Below are 23,720 nucleotides of genomic sequence, written 5' to 3' on the forward strand. Positions count from 1 at the left end.
AAAGAATAGCTGGTGCAGGTTATACAGAGAATAGGATAAGTGTAGGTCAGATACCGCGGCTTCTGTAATAAAATATTTTTTCCTTGCCCTTCCAGGCAGCAGAGGGCAGTAGTGAACTGTGCGTATTTCCTCTAGAAATAAACCAAATATACAATTTAAAAATTGTATTGAAAATGTCCCGCATTCAGTAGATTTTTTGGTCCTCTGAACAAATAGCAATTTACCTGAGCTATAATCTAGTATATAGTAGCTGATTTCATATCTCAGACATATAGTTCAGTTTAGGCAGTTTAGGATTTGAGTAATAATACAGTATTGCATACAGTCATTCACAAAGCAGTTGTTGGCAGAAACTAAACATTTTAATTTTTTTCTAAGAAATTTCATTAAAAATAAGTGTATTTTAGTTATTTCTAGGCTTAAAACATTTTTTTTCTTCAAGGTAAGTAGAATATTTTTAATGAAGTTCTAGCTTCTTTAAAAGGCTTTTTAATGGATTAAATTAAAATATTGTTTCTTACCAAATAACCACATTTATGAAACTTTATTAACTTGTTTTTCAATTTATGCAATTGACCTGAAGTATTAAATTTAAAGTTTAAAAAAATTTATTTTCTGGTATTTACCTACATATTTTCATGTTCATCCTCATTTTCCTTATTTTGTATCTTAAATACCATCTATTGTCTTCTTAGTGAAAAAGGTAAAATGTTAGCTCTCTCATACTCCCTTCAGATAGTCCCTCACCATACGCCTCCAAAATACCATTTTAAATTTCTCAGCTTTGAGCCCCGTACCTTACTGATACACGGCAATTATTAAATATATGCCCATGATAACGTGCTCAAACAGGTGAAAGGGGTTTCCAATGAAGAAAAGATCACTCACATTTACTGAATCCTCGCTCTGTCCCCAGAATTCTCACCTAGTTTTAAATCGCCATCACACAGAAAACCATTTCTGATTATATTTCCGGATTGCAACATTTAAGCAAGTCTTTTCAAAGTAGAAGAGGACATGTGTTCTTGGGAAAAAGCTTGGTAGAGGAAAAATGATCTCAGATTTCAGTTGCAAAGCCTACATTTAAATCCCAGCTCTTCTACTTCCTAGCTGCCAGACCTTCACCAACTCTGCTTCCCACCTCAGGACTCCCAGAGCTGAGTGGCAGTGGCAGTGACCATTTTTCTATCCCGCTAATCTTGTTTGCTTACCTCTTACTTGGAGGAGCCTACCACTTGAGGATTTCCAGTATTTAGAAACTTAGATATTTTAATAATTATATTATATGTAAATGGAAAAATATTCCAATTAAGACAAAGTTTGTTAGACTGGAATAAAAACAAATTGAGCTATATGCTATTTGTAAGGGATGCATATTAATTACAAAAACACAAGAGAATAAAAGGAAAGGAAAGTGAACAAAACTGATGTAGGTATTCTGATGTCAAAGTAGACTTTAAGACAAGAAGTATTACTAGATATAAGTGAGCCATTTCATGTGATAACATGACCAATTCAAGAGAAAGACATAATTTAATATTTGTATTCCTTTAATTATATATTTTATAAATAAAGATATAAAGTGAGAGCTGACAAAATTGAAAGGCAAATAATTGTAAAATTAATACTGGGCTTTTTTTTTTAAACTGACAATGTTAACAAATCTCTTTCTGTAAGTGATGGAAAAAAAATCTCAAAATCTATAAAGATTTAGAGGATTTGAGCAACATAATTAAATACCTTGACTTTACTGATATATATTGACTACAATTCCCTACAACTGTAAAATACATATTCTTTTCAATTGCACAGGGAACATTACAATACATCTTGAATCATAGAGTGAATCTCAACAAGTTGTAAAGAATTGAAATCCTGCAGCATTCTCTTCATGTAGAATTAAACTAGAAAGCACCAAGAGTAAAATTGCTATAAAATATTTAAAATTTTGGAAATTAATCAACACACTTAAATAACTCAAGTCAAAGAAGACTTCACAAATGAAATTAGAGAATATTGTAAATTGAATGATAATTCAAAATGTCAAAACCTATAGAATGCTGCTAAAGCTGTGTTTTGTTGTTGTTGTTTTTGTTTGTTTTTTAACATTTTTTAATTGAGTTATAGTCATTTTACAATGTTGCATCAAATCCAGTGTAGAGCACTATTTTTCAGTTATACATGAACATACATATATTCATTGTCACATTTTTTTTTCGCTAAAGCTGTGTTTTAAGACTTTAAAATTTGGTAATTTTAAAGCCAATTTTCCTATGATTGATCTACAGATACAATGCAATCTCAATCAAAATTCTAATTTTTTTCTGTGTGAAAACTGTCACATTTTCTGTGGAAATGCAGACAACAATACAGTAACACAATCTTCAAAGAGAAAAACAAATGAAAGCCGTACTTCCTATAAAGTACAGTATAACGACTTGCTATAAAGGTACAGTTCATTAAGGCAGCGTAAAATTAACATAAACACAGACAAACAGACCAAGGCACCAGAAAAGAGAGCCCACCAACAGTTCCACACATGATATATGACGTGGCATATGACAAAAGCACCACTGAAGTTGAGCAGGATAAATAGTGTGTGGTCAACTGAATATCTATATGGAAAAAACTGTACTTTGAACCCCTATATATTTAATTAAGATGGTTCGTAGATCTAAAGGTGAAAAGAAAACAATAAAGTCGCCTGAAGAAAATAGGAGAAAATCTTCAAGACCTTGATGTAAACAAAGATTTCTTAAACAGAGTGCAAAACCCCCAACCTAAAAAAGAAAACATTGAAAAGTGGACTACCTTAAAATTAAGCATTTCTATTCACTGAAAGACATTTTAAACTATTAAGTGGCAAATTGCAGATTGGATATTTATAACACTACTTTGTAAGGGATTTATATTTAGAATAAAGAGTTCCTATAAAACAATTTTAAAAAAAGAGTGATACTGTGATTTTCAAAAAAAGGCAAAGACTTAAGCAGATCTTTCATAAAAGTACATACAAATGGTCAATAGGATAAGAAAACAGGCATTTCGTACAAGATGTCCAAATGGCCAATCAGGGAATTGCAAGTTAGAAAGATCAGCAAGTCCAACAAGGCTATGGAGCATCTGGGGGATGTAGAAGTGATAGAGAATAGGGCGAGAGCTTAAAGTTAGGACCTAGGAGAAGCCCGTTGAAAGCGAAACCCTGCAACTGCCAAGTAAGGACCAGCATGGGAGACCCTTCCTCGGCTAGTTTGCTGGTGCCTCCCATCGCCCAAACCGCCAAAACAAGTTGGAAGCCGCAGGGTTCTAGTATACGTGGTGATGCAGTCTGTAAAGGTCAGGCTCCAGGGCACAGGGAAGAGTGGAGGGAAGACTGGATATGAAGGGGCAAAGGGCCAGCACAGCTTATTTAATCATTTTTTGTTCTATCTATCTATCTATCTATCTATCATCTCTTTATCTAACTAATCTATTTATTTTTGCCTTAGCTGTTTTGTGTGTGTGAAAGTTGTTGCATATGTAAAATGAAATCAAATGGCCCAAAGAGACTTGGAATCACAAACAACTAACATCTGCATGCATAGTGTATGCTAAGCGTGTTGACAGAAACTTTAGGGCTTCACACTCACAGTACAGTATGATAAGAATGTTGGCAGTAGGAAGAGGACATTAGCTAAAGACAGTAACATAAGCTGCAATGGAAATTTTTTAATGTTTCAAGGGCAAAATGGTTTTACAGAACATTTTCTTAGTCTCCATAATCAAAATTTATGAGGGAAGAGAGACAAGCACATGCTATATTATGACAGCTATTACAAATAATTTGATAGGAGATATTAATTTAACACAGCAATAATTAATATTATAGGAGTATTTATAATTTGAATGACAATCATTTGCTTATCTTATTCTCATAAAGAGAGAGTCTGAAGAGGGAGTGTTAAAACTACTACTTTTTGCAATTTAGGGTTTTTTATATTAAGTATGTGGTTTTTCCTTCGCATGCAAGAACATGGCTGCTTATTGTAGAAAACGGAATATGTGTTGTCATGGTCTAATCATAAAAAACATTACATTTTGATATAGTTTGTGCTAGTCTCTCAACATACTTCTAACTACACATACTTAATAAAAACATGATTATACTTTCTGTACAGTTCAGTGCCCTCCATTTTTACTTATATCATGAACATTTCCCCAAATGTATATAATTGCATAGATTTGTATTGTCCGTATCAGTAATAATTTCCTAATAATGGATTACTGATAGTAATGTTACCTCATCAAATTCATGTTAGTTACTCCAAATATCTTGATCAACAATAGAAAATCATTTTCTTGGAGTCACCAATTTACAAGCCTAGAAGCATCTAATCAGAGCATAACCTCAGTTCCTTCACCATTTTTTTTTGACAGACTGATAGGCAAAAAAGTGGTATGTCTTTATTTTAATATGAATTTTCTTCATTAATTGAGATTAAAAATGACATTAAAAGTACTTCCTTGTTTATTAAACACCTTTATTTCTTCTGACCTTCACTGAAATCCATTTAACTGAATCTACATCTTCTGTCTTTTTGGCTAGTGAATATTTTAAAAAATTATTTTTTAACAAAGAGTAACAATAAGAACATTTCTTATATAAATTTCAAATTATTTGGCTAGCTTGTCTTTTAAGGTAGTTTATTTTTAATTTATATTTTAGTTTTTTTATTGAAGTATAGTTGATTTATAGTTTCAGGTGTACAGCAAAGTGATTCAGTTATACATATATCTATTCTTTTGCAGATTCTTTTCCATTATAGGTTATTACAAGATATTGAATATAGTTCCCTGTGCCATACAGTAAGTCTCTGTTGTTTATCTATTTTATATATAGTAGTGTGTATCTGCTAATTCCAGATTCCCAGTTTGTCCTTCCTCTCTCCCCTTTCCCCTTTGGTAATCATTAAGTGTGTTTCCTGTGAGTCTATTTCTGTTTTTAAAAAAGTTTATTTGTATCATTTTTTTTTAGATTCCACACACAAGTGATACCATATGATATTTGTCTTTCTCTATTTGACTTACTTCCCTTAGTATGCTAATCTCTATGTTGCTGCTAATGGCATTATTTTGTCATTTTTACGTAGTATTCCATTGTATAAATACACCACAACTTCTTTATCCTGTCATCTGTTGAGTGGACATTTAGGTTGCTTTCATGTCTTGATTATTGCAAATAGTGTTGCTATGAACATTGGGGTGCATGTGTCTTTTTGAATTACAGTTTTTGTCTTCTCTGGCTATATGTCCATGAGTGGGATTGCTGGATCATATGGTAAGACTATTTTTAGTTTTTTAAGGAATCTCCATGCTGTTTTCCATAGTGGCTGCACCAAACTACATTCCCATCAACTGTGTAGGAGGGTTCCTTTTTCTCTACACCCTCTCCAGTATTCATTATTTGTAGACTTTTTGGTGATGGCCATTCTGACTGGTGTGAGGTGACACCTCATTGTAGTTTTGACTTGCATTTGTTCGATAGCGATATGGAGTATCTTTTCATGTGCTTATTGGCTATCTGAACGTCTTCTTTGGAGTTAAGGTAGTTTACAGTTTGTAATACTAAGAAAATTTTGACTTTTTATTTAGTCAAATGTATCACTGCTTGTTTTTAGTATTTTGGGGTTTTATTTTGTTTTAAATTTTAATATTTAACCCGCTTGTAAACTATTTTGATGTACTTTTTAAGGGAGAATCTAATTTTACTACATATATTAAGTATTTTTGCTTTTTGCAAATAGAAAAATTTTCAAACAGTATGTAAAAGTAATCCACAAATTCCCCACTGTGTTGTTTTGTCCTTTACAAAAGCTATACTTTTGATTTTTGCTTTATACCTTATGGCAATTGTTAGAACATCTAATACAATTTTAATAATGTTATTTACATAAATCTTAATTTCGTCTTGATTTTAATATAAATCATTTTGCTATTTATTATGCAATACTTGTTATTCCATAATAGTCTATGATTTGGTTTATGATTCTCTTTATCCACATATTAATATGGAATATTTTAAGGTTTTAAAATGTGTTTGTATGTGTGTCTATAGTAATGAATGAGATTTAGAGGTTGTGCTTTTGTTACCTATTTTTAACCGAATTGTATTGTGGTAGAATAATTGATATTTATAATTTCTGCATTTTGGAATTTATTGAAGAATACTTTGTGATCCAGTGTATATTTCCTCCTAATCTCCAATGGATACTTGAAAATGTATATTATAAAGCTAAATTTATATCTATCAATTAAATATTTAAAATTATTTTATGTTCACCTTTGTCTTCTTGATTGGTTGGTGGGTAAGAGAGGTATATTAAAACTGTGGGAGCGTAAATACTCATGGTGGAACATTCCAATGCAAAGTAGTTATTAATTTAACTCCTTTTACCTTGGATTGAACTGTTTTAGGGCTTCTCTGGTGTATCTTAGTCCATCTCTTTATTTTAATTTTTTATTGTTATTTTATTTTAGATGTAATTTTTATAAGCCAAATGATTTTGAGTTTTATTTTAATTCAACATGAGATCTGTTTTTAATAGAGGGATTCAACCTATTTATATTCACTTCATAGCAAATTAACATATCCAAAATAGAATTCCTCCCTAAGTATTGTTATTCGCCATAATTCCTATCTCAATAAATGGAGCTGACATCAATGCAAATTCCAGGTTGTCAATTACAATTTCTCGCATACCTTGAAAATTCAATCCATCAGCAAATCCTGTTGGTTATATCTCCAAAGTGAATTTCAGTTCTACTTTTCCACACTCTCTTGTCTAATGTGTCATTACTTCTCATTTAGAGTCTCAGAATTTTATCTTTAAAATACAAATCAGATTACAAAATTTTTATGCTGTAAACCTTTCTATGGATTCTCATTGCATTTCAACTTAAATGCAAACTTCTTACTTTTTCACATGTCTTATATTGTTTCACTTCTCTATCCCTCCCCAACCTCTGTCAATCTCTCTCTATATCTCCTGCCCATCCACACTAGCCCTTTTCATTTTTTTGAACCAGCTAAGTTCATCCTTACTTTAGGACTCATGTATATGCATTATCCTTTGCTTAAAATTGTCTTCAACTGAGCTTTAGTATTTCTGCTCCTTTTTATCCATCATGTCTCAGTCCACATGAACCTTGGCCTTCTCCAACTCTTCTATCTAAATTAGTCACTCCCTACCTCAACCCAGCTACTTTATTACAGGAGCATTCAAATTGGAAAAGACATTTTCAAGGATACTCCAGCAAGGGCACACTTAAGGGAATCTGTCAATTCAGTTAACTTTCAGGTATTTTATTGTCCCAGGGTGTATGAAAATCTCTCAGTTGCCAAGCAAAGGGACAAAGGAACACTTACTATACTGTTCAATGAAAAGCATAAACCTTTAAGCCTGCTCCTCATTCCCAGTCTCATAAACCTGTCTCTTAATGGTGAAATGTGGCATTGGCAGCTGGGTATTTTGGCTCTGCTGGGATGTTTTGAATATGGACACACGGTGGAGTGAGGAGGTGGGAACGACCCATTTAACAGACTCAAATGAACAAAGTCAAAGACTACATACATCACTCTTAAGAAAGGGTGCTATGAGACCAAAACTAAGAGAGCATGAGAATGAAGTGCTGAATGCAAAAAAAAAAAAAAAAAAAAAAAGTGTTAAAATCATATTTAAACCCAAGCAGTTATTTTCAGAAATTCTTAACACTATTCTCCAAAATGCTTTATTTTCTCTTAAAAACAATCACTGTTAAAGTGTCAATGCAGCATCAGTGCTGTTTGTTAATCCTTACAGTTAATCGCTAACTAGATGTTCTTTAATACTATCCAGGGTTTTTAACATTGGATAGAAGCTATGAGCAAAATTCATATATTATTTCTTTTTATTTGAGTGTACATTAGACAATAAAGTAAATAAAACCAACCTTATCAAATCACAATTTTGACCTAGTCTTCCAATTTTAGCAAATGCTCTCTATTTTATCTCATAAATTATTTAATATTTTCTGTCTCCTTCTAAGGAAAAAGCATAACAGAATGCATGCTGTAATTTTTATTATGTTTTATTACTATCTACCATAAGCATTAAGACAAATAAAAAGTTTTGTCATGATGTTTAATAAAATTGTTGGCATTATTACAGATTTTTATTATCAACTCTTACTTGTTTTTTCCCAAAAGCCAAACATTAGAATCTGACATGGCATTCATACACATTAAAAGTATATGATATTTCATGTCATGCTCTGTCATAACTAATAATTTTAGTTACTGATATTGCATTACAAATTAAGCATGAAGAAGTATAATGATACATTGTCTTATTTTTCTAACTTATAAAGATGGATAATTGATTAAATTATTACTACATCTTTTTAACTGACTGATTGCACTAGTCTCTCTCTCATGGATATACTGCAATTCATTTCTCAGTGGTTTTTATGGTACTTCTTGAAATACTTTAACACTTGTCTGAAATTTAAAATGAAGTCCTTTTCTAAAATAAAAGAAAACTAATTATATTTGAAATGACAATGAGGATTTGATTTACCAGCTTCAACAATAAGGTAAATATTTTCCATAAGTTGAATATGCTAACTGCTGTAGCCCTAAGATTTGAAAAAAGAATACTGTATGCACATAGTAAGATTAAAACCTTTTATAAGAAACATTGTATTGGTAAGGCTGTAAAACAGAAAAACATTTTGATTTTCCAGAGTTTTCTGAGCTTATTGAACTTAACATGGAAATGAGTAACCAATGTAATTAATAGTTATTTGACACTTCTTAGAAAGGTCATTTGGGGATCCATTCCAGAAACTGGAAAAAAAAATGAATGTTATAGTGGTCTATCATCAACAAATATTTTTAATAATGCATTATTTGAGAATTCTATTAGGTCTTCGTTCAATGTCATTTTTGACATAATTCATAAGACGTTCAAAGTAATAAATGAAATTAATACAATTATTTCAATTACTCTCTAAGTATTTATGTGAAGGTTTCTCAGAGCTTATAAATATTAAAATAAAAAATAATAATAGAACTGATTGACTCTTTCTAGAACTGTATTATATTGATCCATGGGAATATAAACTAATTGGAGTGTAAAAAACCTATTTGGTTCATAAAGAGGTACATTTCCAAAAGTATATATTTGCATTGGACACAGTTTTAAAAATGTTGTAATGATTTTATTTTACAATATCACTATGTGCTATATAACAGAAACTACATTCTCGGCTAGTGTTTAGACTCCTATGAAGAAATCAGATGTTGCTTTAAAACACGCTGGAGGTCCACACTAATTTAAAATTCCTTGGGGGAGTTTGGAAACCACTTCTTTCTCTTACTAACTCGTTTATTTTCCTCACAGTAGTTGACGTTTTGCAGTTGATCACTTCATTGCTCAGAAATTCTTGGGTGTAAATAACAGACTACTGTCTGGTATCAGAAGGCATGCAAATTATTACATATTATAGGCACTTTCATAATTTCCAAGAGGACTAAAGGTATAGACTCTGAGGCTGTATTAAACTGGTCACAATTTCCAACTATGCTGTGTGGCCTTCTCTGGCAATAACACCACTGCCACCATCACTCTGTCTTATTACACTGAGCACTACCACCCAGGATTCCACATGCCTCTGCCCCCACCAGCCAGGTGACTGGTCCTTCCCATACATTTGCCCTTTCCATTTGCTCAGTTGCTAGGGTGCCAATAATTTGTGAAATCTAGATCATCTACCTGCATCTGAGCTAAAGGGAGTTGAGTATATGCTTTTTGTTCTCTTTAGAAGCTAGAACTCATAACACAGAAAATTACCAAAAATAAAGCAGAAAATGGAATAATTCTAGATGGGTACAAGGAAAAGATGTTCACTGGGAAGATTTCTTTGTCTTTTCCAATAGGGAATAAGCTCCTTGAAAGCTGTACCTCTGTCTTTTTCACTCCATCCACAACAATAGAGAGACCATACCTTCAGGGAAAATGTGTGTCACTTCTAGTGCATGGATTTAGGAAATAGAATTGAGATGAGGAGATTTTCTCTGGCAACATCAATGAGCAGCATATTTGTCATAAATGGTCGAGGGTCTCGTATTTTGGTTGATACACCCAAGGTCTCTAAGCAATGAAATGTAGAAGGAAAAAAATAAAAATACCTTTCTTACCTTTCTTCGTGTGGATGCTTCTGGTTTTTTATAAGAAAAATGTAGGAAGGCCCTGTGATAGTACTGGCAATTTATACTCAGTTTTAGGGACGGTGCATGGTTTACCAGTTTCTAAATTAAGCATGATTCAGGGCACTTCAGAATATGTTGGGATGAGTACTGTCTAAACATGTCTGCTCTGTTTTCAGTGTACTCACTGAATTTATACTTGTTTTTATACCCTGTCCATTATTAACCTATTTATCATATCATCCTATTAGCCCAGTATAAATGAAAATTGATCTTGCTTTCTTCTAACTTCTGAAAGCATGTATTATTACTAAAAACACACTGGGAACAATAATAAATGTTCTTCTGCTCACAGCATATTACAATGCCAGCTTCCTATAGTTCTTAATGTTAAAGTTCCATTGACCTTTGCTATGGATTGAATTTTGTCCCCCACCAAATTCATATGTTGAAGTCCTAACCCCCAGTATCTCAGGATGAGAGCTTATCTGGAGACAGGATGTGGGCTTATTTGAAGATAGGAGGTAATCAAGTTAAAGTGAAGTGATCAGGGTGGGTCCTAACCCAATAGGAATCCAATATCTTATGTCCTTATGAACAGGGAAATTTTGAAAAGAGAAATGTCACGTGAAAATGACATTAGTGATGCATGGGGTGAAGCCAAGGAATGCTACGTATTGACAATAAATCCCCAGAAGCTAAGAGAAAAGCATGGAGCAGAATATTTTATAGCCCTCAGAAGCAACCAGCCCTCCTGACACCTTGATCTTGGATGTCTAGCCTCCAGAACTGTGAGAAATTCAATTCCTGTTGCTTAAGCCACTCACTTGTGCTTTTGGTATGGCAGCCCTAGCAAATGAATAAAAGCTTAATCTAACATCAGCTTTTTTCACAACTTCTCTTTTTCACATGGTTCTCTGCAGCCTTGAGGAATTTGTGAATCTACAGGAGGGCTTCAGAGCTTATTTTCACACTGTACTCCAGCTTCAGGAAGGGCATTTTGGGCACAGGTCAAGTCTAAGTCTGTTAGATCACTGTGCTTGTTGTCAGCTTTTCTAGGGAACTGGGGAAAAGGAGAAAGCTCTGGGAGTTAAAGAATGATAGTCTTTCCTTTGCCTCAGCATCTAATGGGCTACACCTCCTTTGGAGTTACTTGTCTGCCATGTGGCTAGTGGGGTTTAATCTTCCTACTTCGGAGGGACTCTGTCCCAGGCGGCTTAGAAATGAGAGGCTTAAATAAACTGGGTCGGGGCTTGGCATTACCTTTCTGATCTTTCCTTGGATTTAGTTTTCCCATTCCTTTGTGATGAGACAGTCACATTTAAATAGCTGAGATTCTGGTATGAGCCTAGAAGAAGCAGCTCACAATGTCTTTATTACCTGAGGGTACTTGCAGATCCATACTGCCCGGAGACTACATCAAATTTATAGATGGAGCTGGGAAGAATTGACATCTTAATAATACTGAGATTCCAACAATAAATACAGTGTATCTCTCCATTTATTTACATCTGATTTCTTTCACTGGAGTTTTAGAGTTTTCCACCTATAGATCCTGTACATATTTTGTTGAATTTGTAACAAAGTTTTTTTGTGTTTGTGTGTGTGTGCTTTTGCATATGGTATTATGCTTCTAATTTCAAATGCCAACTGTTCCTTGCTAGTACTTGGGACAGCAGAAATAACTTCAATATATCAACCTTTTATCCTGGGGCCTCATTATATTCTTTAGCCTAATGATGTGATTTTTTTTTTTTTTGAATGTTGATTTTTGGAATAGTGAACCAGCCTCGCATACCTGGAATAAGTCTCACTTGGTAAGGCAAACACTTCTTTTCAATCATTGTTGGATTTAACCTGCTAACGCTTTTATTGAAGATTTCACATCTATGTTCATGAAAGATGTTGGTCTGTAGTTTCCTTTTATGTAATGTCTTTATCTCGTTTTGGTATAAAAGTAATGCTGCTCTTATGGAATGAGTTTGGAAGTGTTTGCTCTGCTTCTATCTCCTGAAAGAGATTGTAGAGTTGGCATAAGATCTATCACATCATAAACGTGTGGTAGAATTCAGCCGTGAATCAACCAGGGTCTGGTTCTTTCAGCTTTGGTAGGTTATTAGTCATTGATTAAATTTCTTTAGTAGATGTAAGTCTATTCAGATTATCTATTTCTCCTTGTATGAGTTTTGGGTGGTTTGTGTCTTTCAAGGAATTAGTTCATTTTATCTAGAAATTTATAAATTTTGTGGGCATAGGCTTGTTCATAACATTCCTTTATTATCCTTGTAATGTCCCTATGATCAGTAGTGATAGCCCATTTTTTGTTTCTGATATTAATATGTTGTGTCTCTTCTCATTTTTCCTTAATCTGGCTAGAAATTTCTCAGTTTTATTGATTTTTTAACAGAACCAGCTTTTGATTTTGTTAAGTTTCTCTATTATCTTCCTATTTTCAATTTTATTGATTTTTGTTCTAATTCTTATTATTTTCTTCTGCCTTTTTTAGACTTATATTCATCTTCTACCTCTTCTTTCATAAGATGGAAGCTTGGGTTATTTATTTTAGACCTTTCTTCTTTTATAATATACATATATAATGTAAACTTCCCTCTAAGCACTGCTTTTGTTGCATCTCACAAATTTTGGTGAGTTGTATTTTCATTTTTATGTAGTTTAAAATACTTTTGAAGTTTTTTAAGCCTTTTTATTTGCTCTATGTGTTATTTTGGAGTGTGTTGTTTAATTTCCAAATATTTGTGGATTTTTTTCCAGCTATCTTTCCCTCGTTGATTTTTAATTTAATCCATTGAAGTCTGAGAATCTACCTAGTATGCTTTCTATTCTTTTCACTTTGTTAAGCTGCATTTTATGGCCATGAATTTGGTCTCTCAGTGAATGTTCCATGTGAACTTGAGAAGGATATATATTCTGTTGCTATTAGATGGGGTGTTTTGCAAGTGTCAGTGGCATCAAGCTGTTAGGTCAATTCTATCCTTACTGATTTTATGCCTGCTTATTTATCAGTTAATGAAAGATGGATGTTGAAGTCTCCAATATAATAGTGGATTTGTCTATTTCTCCTTTTAGTTCTATCAGTTTTCAGTTCTCTGTCAGTATTGACTTTGTGTATTTAGATGCATAGATATTTAGGGCTTTTAGGTGTTCTTGGAGATTTGATCTTCTTGTCACTACTTCATGTCCCTTTTTAACCTCAGATAATTTTCCGTATTCTGAATTCTGCTTTGTCTGAAATTAATATAGCTACTCCAGCTATCTTTTGGTTATTGTTAGCATGGCATAGTTTTCTTCTTTTCCTTTAATTATTTGAATTTTATAATTAAAGTGGGTTTCTTGTGGACAAAATACAGTGGAATCTTATTTTTTTAATTTCAGCTTGGGAAGTTTCTCTTGCTTTATCTTCAAACCCACTGATTCTTTCCTTGGCCATGTCTAGTTTACTAATCAAAGGCATTCCTCATTTCTGTTACATTGTTTTTATTTCTATCATTTCCCTTTGAGTTTGTCTTAGTATTTCCATATTTCTGCTTACGTTGCCCATATGTTTATGCATGTTATGTACTTTTTTCCTTTAGAATTCTTAACATATTAATTATAGTTATTATAAGTTATCAAGCCTGATAATTCTAATACCTGTGTCATATCTGAATATGGTTCTGGTGCTTGCTTTGTCTGTTCAGACTCAAGATTTTTTTTTTTTGGCATGTCTTTTAATTTTTTTGAAAGCTGAACATTTGGATCAGTAATAGAAACTCTTGTAAATAGGACGTTAGTGTGAGAGTTTATGTTAATCTGGCTAAGAGTTGGGATGTGTTTAATGCTTACCATAGCTGTTAGTGCCAAAGGCTCCACATTCCTCTATTGTCTTTCTTTATTCTCTCGTCTTGACTTTGGGCCTCCCTTAGTACTCCTTCTCAGAGAAATCCCTTGTCTTGCAATGTTTTCAGCTGTAATCACTGTTACTATCCGGGGGCCCTGTTGATGTGGTGGTCAGGTGTGGGAGAGAAGAGGCAGTCTATCATCTCATGATTAAATTTTAGACTTTCAGACCATCTGTGTCTTTGGGCTATGACTTTCACAGCTATTTTCAAGTGATATAGCTATTCTCTCCCTTACATAAGAATGGAAGTCTAGAAAGGGCTAGAATAGGAGAAATGTCCTTTCTTGAGCTGGGATAAAGTTCTGGCAAAATCTTGTCCCTAGAGAGTAGATCTTTTTAATGGTGAATTCTCTAGAAATGTTTCATAATGATTACTCTTTCTTACCCTTCTTACCTGAAGGGTATCTTTCTGGGATCTTCATCATGAAAAGTTGCTGAGGTTATTAGAGGTAAACCAATGAAAATGTGGGAGATTGCCTAAGATTGCAGCCCCTTGGGATTTCTTATTCTTAGGATAGTCTGTAGGCAGCCTCCAGCGATTCATCAAAATTATCACTGAAGTATTCCTACCAGCTTATGCCTCCAGCAGCTTCTGCTCTAGGTAAGTGTATCTTTGATATGATTACCTGGATTCACCTGTCTTTCTAGCTTTCAGGGTATGAGTTTTTCCTGAAACTTCAGCTCTCTGTTGGGCCCAAAAGAAGTCATTGGTTTTCAGTTTGTTCAGCTTTTTCAAATAGTAAAGAAAGGAATGATAACTTCTAAGCTCTTTACATGTCAGTGCTGAAGCTGAACATCTTAGCTCTCATTTTTAAAACCCCCAAATTAATAATGATGATGATGATGATGATAATAATAATGATAATAATAATAATAATAATAATAATAATAATAATAATAACTAGTAGTAGCAGTAACAGTATGAATTCTAAAGGTACCGTTGCTTTAGATTTACATCCACATGAAACAGTATTTTTGCTCGCCATTCTTCTTGTATCTTAGAACTTTCTTATTCCTTCTGGGACAATCTTTTCTCTTTCTTAAAGTGTATACTTTCATAGCTGTGGTTAATTCTTTCATTTATCTGTTTGTCTGGAAAAAATCTTACTTACACATTCTAATTCCAGATGATAGTTTTTTGTTGGCCACGACTCTAGATGAACATATATTTTCCATTAAAATGCTAAGGTTTTTATTCTGTTTTCTCTTGGCTCCCTCAGTGCCACTGAACATCTTTTCAGTCCACAAGCCATTTCTTTGGATGGCACCTCCTTCTTCTTCTCCTTTTCTATTTCTCTTTCTTCTTCCCTTTCGGCTCCTCTTCATCTTCTTACTTCATCATTTTCTTCTCTGCCTTTAGATATTTTCTTTTCCTCTTATAAGCTTAGAAATTCTTTATGGAGACGTCTCATCATTTATACCATATCTAATTGTATAATAGTTGGAGGGCTTCATTATTTTGTCTACAGTGTGTCATACTTCCTTTAAAATGTTAGTGTCCAGTACTCCTTTTACTAAGACATGTATTAAATTATTCCTGTGAGCCAGCATTTTACATTAAGGTCTACCCCACTTAATCCTCTCACCAATACTATCAAGTTAGGGTTTGTAACTGTCCCCATCTTAGGGATAACATGCTGAGGAAGGGACAGAATTGGAGTCTCAGCCCAGGTCTGTCTGGCACCAGAGTCATCTCTCCTAAGTATCACCACATAGAACCTCTCAGCCTAAATTCTCAGCCAGTCTGGTTTACGGAATTTTCTTCATTTCATTTCCCCTAACTCTTACTACCTATACTATCTACTTGACTGATAATAATTATTTAGTTATTTTCACTTCAACATTCATATACCTTTCCCTTCCCAAACGTGGTTATTAGTCTCTTGAGAACATAAAATGTATCATTTGCCATACTCCACAGCAACATCTAATACAGAACTATGGAAAAGTTAAATGTTCAATAAATACTAATTCAACAATGAAAAAATCCAATTATCTTTCAAATCTTAAAAGAAACGGGCAGTGTTTTTCTGAATAAACCTGCCGATCAGAATAATATAATAATTATGTTGAATTATAGTGCCTGCATGAAGCAATTAACCAAAAATAAAAGAAGATCTATTGCCACTAAGGGGAGTGTAGTAATGTGTCATTAAAAGCACTAAAATGACTGTGGTCTGTTTTGTTCCTTACTAATGTATGTCAGTCCATCTGGGTTATAGTCTATATTTCTGAGTTTTTGTTTTAACTGAAGTAATTCACCAGTTTTTAAGCATACCTAAGGTTTCCACATTTCTCTAAGGCACTCTGGATGATAATTTTAAAAGCAGGCATCAGAAATTAGCGTGTGACCAGGACCACACTCAGTGTGGACAAAAATGTGTTGTGAGCATTACGGTAACAGGCTGAATTCTTTGACATCAACAGCATGCTTTCCTTACCGCAATTTGTTCCCCTGTATCGATTCATCATTATGAGCACTTGTTTAAAACCCATTTACAAAGCGGATTGCCAAGTACTGCAGTGTCTAGAACTACTGCAAGAGATTTAGGTGCGTGAAGTTCACACTTGGTTATTAGACCTTTAACTGCTTTTTGCTTGCCAAGCACAGTTAACGCACGAAAACGGCATAATCAAGATGATGAAAGTTTAAGTTCCCCATGGCTGCCTTTACTTGCCTATCCTTCTCCACATCCACCTTTGATTTTAATTTCAGAAAATTTACTGCCTCCCAACAGATTCTTACATTCTTGGAATTGATTCTGGTGAGTCTAGTTATGTGGTGGTCTAATCCCTTCTTGCTATGCTCCAAGTTGGCTTTTGATTATTTCAATAAAATAATTTTACTGCCTCCCTAATGTATCCATGTAGTAATAGTCTCAGAATAGTCTTTTATGCCTCTTTTTAAGATGAGTGAATGCAGCTTTGGGGAGACTGCGGGCAGATTGGATGGTTATTGATATCATGCAAAAGAACTCGTGACAAATCTGTGATTCAGAAACAGTCAGGCATGCGAGCATGTCTGTGCACATACTTACCCGCCCTGTGATCAGAGGTGTTGGCAAGAAGGGTGGCAGTCTGGCGACAGGGAGGCAGAGATCTGCGGAATGCAGCCAAAGGGCTGCTGGCCTGCGGGCTCCCCAGAGTCCTCAACCACTTTCAACCACTGTGACGCAAATGTGCTGTCAAACTCAACTCTGAACACAAAAGGACAAAATGACAGACAAATAGAGGGAAGAAGGCACATTAAAGAAGAATGGAAAAGAACAAAGAAAATAAGAGATTAGTGTGGGGAAGACGAAATTTCTCAACATTACCAGCACTACAAGGCATGCATAACCAGATTCCTAAGAATCACTGTCTTAACGTTATCATACAAAACCAGACAGCCCATCTCTTACTTGTGTCATTTATAGTGCTGCTAAGAAAACTATTGATATGTTTTTCCTGACACAGATTGGCTTGTGGGTTGCAGACTTGAAACATCGTCAATGGACACTCAAAGCTGAGTTAGATTAGGTGCACTGAGAAATTGATCCACGAGGCTGTGCAGAGCGGCTGCTTTGTGCAAATGTGTTTCTAGTTTACATCCAGGCAGATCCTTTCCTTCCTTCCTTCTTTCTCATCCAGACCACAATTACACTTGTTATTCGGAAGACAGCTCTTTTGAATGCATTTAGAGGTATAAATAATTATATATTGTTCTTTGCCCTCAGGACCAGAAAAATTTTATTTCGTGATATGAGTACTTCTGTGGTATTTTAAAAATGATTTAATTTTCGGTTATTTTCTGGGACACTGAAATTTAGAAACTGATATAAAACAAACACAATCTTCACTATAATTTTTGGCTTGTTCATAAAATTTCCGTGGCTATAAAAGAGTTTTGTTGGAATTGTTTGGACTTCCTAAAAGGTAAGATTAAAAAAGATTTGAACCAGAAATCAGGGGATATGACTAATTCTGATCTTAGGTGAGTCATTATCAACTTGAGATCTTAATGTGAGAGTACCAAGTTTTCTTTTGTTTCATATATATACATTATGTTATATATTTCACATATATACATATATTATAAAGCTTAAGGTTTTTCCTCAAAACTGTTAGGGTAAAAACAATCTTATGACACTTGTTTTATTTAGTCAAAATTTAACATAAGTAGCTACCACACATATTTTTGGGAATGTATTTGAAAGGATTAAGTCACCTTAGTGTAATGTTTTTACCTTTTCCTGTTGCTGATTTGCAAAACTTGCAAAATTATGAAGAGTAGGATAAACATAATTAACTCTCAAAGTTAAATTTAAAAAAAACTAACTTTTAAACTAGTGATTTAAAATGTGATATTCTATAAATATCTTTTACTGTTAATTTTAATAGATAATTTAAAACATTTCAGAAAAAACCTTAATAAGTATATGCAAATAATGAAATATGAAAATAATTTCAATAATTTGTTTTTACTTTTACTATAGTTTACATTCCCAATGAAACTATGTTCAAACTTTTTATATTCTATGTACATTCACACTTTTTTTAAATCCTTTAGATAGCTACTGACAAGAGAATACAAATTATGTGAAAATATTAATTATAACAATATATAGTAATTGGAACTCTTCTAAACATCTCTGGGACATCAACAGAATGACAGATGTGCCAAAATAATTTAATACACTGTCGTTGATATTTCATTGACTTTTAATGAAATAAAATCCACAGCCTTAATGTATATATTTCATTTTATTGTTTTTAATGTGTATCAATGTAGGAGAATGGGGCATCTCTTATTAAACAGTTTGCAGTTTGATTTCTACCTTTTAAATATACACACATATGGTGCACAGGCCTTCATTTGTACACTTGCCCCAGGCCTTGCAAATGTTGAGACAGTCTAAGTTTTGACAGCTTAGATATAGCATGAAGTTTACCTCTGCCAGATGTGTGGAAAAGGCTGTTTCTCTATGGATGTTTCACTAACGTGAGAATCCTGGAAAAAAAACACATATTTTTAAAATTTATTTTGAAAAGAAATCAATTTATACCATGTCCTAAAGTTGTGAGATAAATTATTTAAAAGTTGTTTGAAGTGCTTTTTTAATATAAGAAATTATTTATAATTTCAATGAAGATCCTGGATATTGAGTTTGGAATTATCTAGTCATATATCATCAATAAAGCAGATCTCATGAACAATCATTATTTAACTGATTATTCATTGTTTTTCTGATTGTACGCTGTATGTCCTTTTAATGAAGGACTTCCATGTGATGTACCCTTTCCATTTGAAAAATGAAGATTGGGGCTGTTCATGGAGGACCTCAGTGATGAATCTATCTCATCAGTCATCACTTTTCTCCCCCACCCAAATGTTTGGTCTCCTTATTCAATCTTCATGATTCAAGATGTTAGTCTGTCTAATGCTTTGGTTCTCTCATTGCTACCAGAGTTGCTTGGTGGGGCCGCCATGTTTCAGTGGATGTCTTTGATACCTGACTCAATTGAAAAATCCCCTCCTTTTGATATTAATTCCATAGTATATGTTGAAATGTTCTATAGTTATTTTTCCTTTCTCTTTTTTTTAATTTAAGCCCTCAACTTGACTGATTTTGAATTGTTTCCATATTTACTTTCGAATAAATCATAATTTGTAAACTTTTCCTACCTTTCGCCCTTCCAAATTCAAGTAGCTTCACCACGCTGTAAACCAAGGCACTGGGGTAAGACACCTTGTCTTTAGATGAGAGACAGGGTGACTAATCTCACTTAGCTTTAACAAGTTCTCTATGTAATATCTTTACCTCTTTGGGCCTCTTACACTGTCTGTAAAATAGTGACTGAATGAACCTTTGTATCTCTTGAAACTCCAACATTTTCTGAATGATTACTATTCTTTAGGTACATTGGTACTCACTTGATCAATGACAGAATAATTGATACATAGTTACAGCAATATGTAAGTTGATAATAAAAGGAAGAAGTAAAAAAAATAAATTTTGTTTCCTTCAACTGCCTCTTTTTAATTTCAAGTATTACATAGTTTTAGAATTTTAGAATAATGTGATGTTTATTTTTTGTCTGTGTGATTGTATAAGCATAGATCCTTTCATATACCCTTCTTAATCTTTATGCATTGAAGAGCTCTTGTGTAAGACTTTCCTTCTTTCAACAATCCTTACTCTATTGAGATATTACTCAGCTCCAATACACTGCCATTTTTCAAATGTAAGAGCCTTATTGAGATGTAATTCATATATCATACAACTCATGCATTTAAAGTGTACAATTTAATAGTATTTTAGTATGACCAAAGACATGCTACATCCATAGTCAGTAAGAGACTGAATCATAGTATTTACACAGGAATAGGCTGATGCAACAAATTTGAAGCTCATTAACATTTTGAAATAACACCCCCCACATCTGCAACACACACACACACACACACACGTATACTCTCTGGAAGAATGAGATGGAAGCATATTTTTTTAGCTATGTATTTTGTTTGTATCTTTGCAAATGTAACACTGCACTACATTTGGTGTGAAATAATAAAATATAAGTCAGGTGTTGAGTGTGAGTAGAACCCATTGAGCAATTACAGAATAGAAGGTCAGCTTTGTAACTCCAGGTCTGCCATGTTTCTGTCTTTAAATACATACATACATACTGCCATTTCTATACAATGTATTTTATTCATTCTCCTCCAAATATTAAGTCATATTTTTAGGGGGTTTCATCCTACTCTAAATACTCATTATTATTTTCAAAAACAGCATTCTTTAAACTGGGGTGCATATATTCCAGGGGTATATAAAAACTTTCCATGTGGTAAAAGGGCAAGAATAATAATTTTAATGCGATCATTTTAAGAGAATCAATTACTAGATCTTCAACATTTATTTCTAAATTTTATCTCGTAGAATAAATCTTCCTAAGAACTTATCTGGGGTCCAAATAGCCCCTTCAAAACGACTCTTCTCTCATTTTCACACAATAAAGGCCCACCTCTCATCAATATTCAGTCTTACCTTGGTACATGCCCCTAGGTATCGACTTTTGTGGCACCAAAAAAAGAAAGATAATTTGAAATATTGATGTGAGTGGTGTGAAAATGAGTAACTCTAATGAATAGGTAAGACATCATGTTTGCAAGTCTGGTGGTTTTCAATGATTTACTTTCAAGAACATTGAAGAAAGACAATTCATCATTAAGAGTATTTTTGATGAAAGATTGCTAAGTGGTTTTTAACTTTTTGCATTTTTATTTACTTCATATGTGAACATAGTTTCTCAGAACTTACATCTATAAAAGCAAAAAATAGGAATAGAATTTATGCTCTCTAATCCAGCAAAAAATTGTGCTATTCGTAAACATATTAACTCATTAGCGAATAAACCAACACAAATCAACAGCAGACAGATTTCCAAAAATACTTTTTATGATTAATATTTTGTTTCAAGCTTAGATTTATATCATTTTGATCAATTATGAAGTAACAATCATTGTAATGACTTTTTAATACAGAAGAACTTTCTTTTTAACACTTAGAGATTTATGGGTCACAGAATTAAAAAATTTTAATCTTAATTTGTACATATTTTTCTTGAATAAAAGTATGAGTGATGAGTGTAAGAGTTGCAAACATGAAATTATATTAGGATAAAACGCTGTGTGGGAACTAGAACAAAAGTTGTAACTCACGGAAAAAAGAGCTATAAAGTTTATGCCTATTGAAGATATTGTTCATGCATTTGTAGATGATAATGGTGGATACTGAATCATCATGGTATTTAGACTGCAGGAGAAACATTTAAGAGTATTATAGTAGCCTTATTTTAAAAGCCAATATTTACAATATGTTGGAATTCGTATCTTTTGCAGCTAATTAAATTTTGTTGAAAAGTTACTGATATCAACTTATAACTGTGTGTAAGATATTTTCTTCAATATTCCTTTAGGAGAAGGAAAACAAAAAAGTTTGGAGACTCTATTGACTAGATCATCACATATCCTTCAGCCCCTTTTAAAAGTAAGAAATGAATGAGCCTGGGTAACTGACCTAACCAGAAAACCTCTAGACATAATTTCTTGAAATTATTAAATATTTTCTTTAATGTAGCCTAAATATCAATTATGTTCCTTTAAATGAGATATTTCATATTTGATTGAAAATTAACTTTAGTATTATTCTGGAGTTACTCAGTAAAGTTGTGCTTTAAAATACATCTGTGGTTGTCATCATCAAATTCATGGCGCTCACTGCCACCAGCACCTGCCATGATGTCTAAGTTGTGGTTCTTTCATGATGCTTCTCTGCCTTTCCACAACTCCAAACTCATCTTGGCCTTGTTGGGCAGAGACTTACACTTCTACACCCTATATTCTATTGAAATTACACCTATGTGGGCTTTTAAAAATTATTATTAATTATTTTATTTGTTTTCAGAGAGCTCTTATTATTTCCCAGAAGTCCAAAGTTTTAATTATTATTCAAGAAATATTTCATAAAAAAAGAGTATTCAAACTTGCTTGAGTCTCAAAAAGATGATATTAAAAATAATGATAATTATAACAATAACAATATTACAAATAACAGAAAATTTACCCAAGACTACATGGCAACTAAGTGGTAGGGTAATTTGATACCAAAACTCAAACTCTTAACTGTTATACCAACACAGTAGCTGCAGATTTACTAGTATCTGTGTATAATATTATACATAAAATTGACTTTCCAAATTTCTAACCTTTTAAAATCTGAATTTATTATTTTAAGTTTTAAGTGGCTAGGTCATAAAAATAATACAATTGGAAATAAATGGTCAAATCCCATACATCCTAGATGGAAGATGACAGATCTCTCCCTTGATGTTCTCCATTTTTCTTCAAAATGATGTCATTGGTTATATCACAAACCAATGTGGCCGGGACTAAGCAAAGGATCACCAGTCCTGAAAGGCTTAGAGTTCAAATTGTACTGATTGACATTACATTAGAAAGTCATCTTTAATAAATTGTATTACTGGAAGGGCAGAGAAATTAAATGTTCATTTCTGCTTAAGGGTTTTTTTTTTTTTTTATCCTCTTTGCAAGCCTGAGTTCCCAAATCAGTCTGAAATCAGATATTGTTGCTAACATTAGTCTTAAATTTAAAATGTCATAGTATGTTTTTTAAAGTTGATTTATACCAGCCTCAGCCATGCCAAGGGAGAAAAAGATGACAATCAAACTTTGTACTTGAAGTATATAATGCCTTTTTATTACTGCCACTATGAAATATTTTTTAAAAATAGTTATGGGAACTGCAAATACCAATTTATCCTCTGAAACAAATATGAAGGAATCAAATAAAATGATTTTTGGCAGCTTTTCCCCTTATGAGAAAGTGTTTAACCAAGTTTTACATCTATTGCATAACTCTGCACGTTCTCCTGAAATAGCCTCCACAGAAAGTATCATTAAGTGTTATTCTGAAATTATCACAATAGATAAATGATTCTATATATATGGAAACTACAAAAAAATATGAGTTAGGAAATGAGGTTTTAGGACTAGAGTAAAATAAATGAAAACCAGCCTAAATAGGCCAAAAT

At 33.1% G+C, this 23,720-nt stretch overlaps 1 long non-coding RNA gene across 1 annotated transcript in view; it reads right to left on the reverse strand.

Moving 5' to 3' along the window:
- The window catches only part of LOC135321045 (uncharacterized), a 31,177-nt gene extending 12,060 nt beyond the window's left edge, over positions 1-19,117 (reverse strand). The window contains exons 1-2 of the long non-coding RNA XR_010380457.1: positions 19,055-19,117; positions 17,162-17,320 (exon numbers count right to left, since the gene is read on the reverse strand). This is a non-coding gene — a long non-coding RNA (uncharacterized LOC135321045). The remainder of the gene's footprint in view (positions 1-17,161; positions 17,321-19,054) is intronic.
- Positions 19,118-23,720: the final 4,603 nt, after the last annotated feature.

The sequence above is a fragment of the Camelus dromedarius genome, chromosome 3, assembly GCF_036321535.1.
Source record: "Camelus dromedarius isolate mCamDro1 chromosome 3, mCamDro1.pat, whole genome shotgun sequence".
Taxonomy (NCBI): domain Eukaryota; kingdom Metazoa; phylum Chordata; class Mammalia; order Artiodactyla; family Camelidae; genus Camelus; species Camelus dromedarius.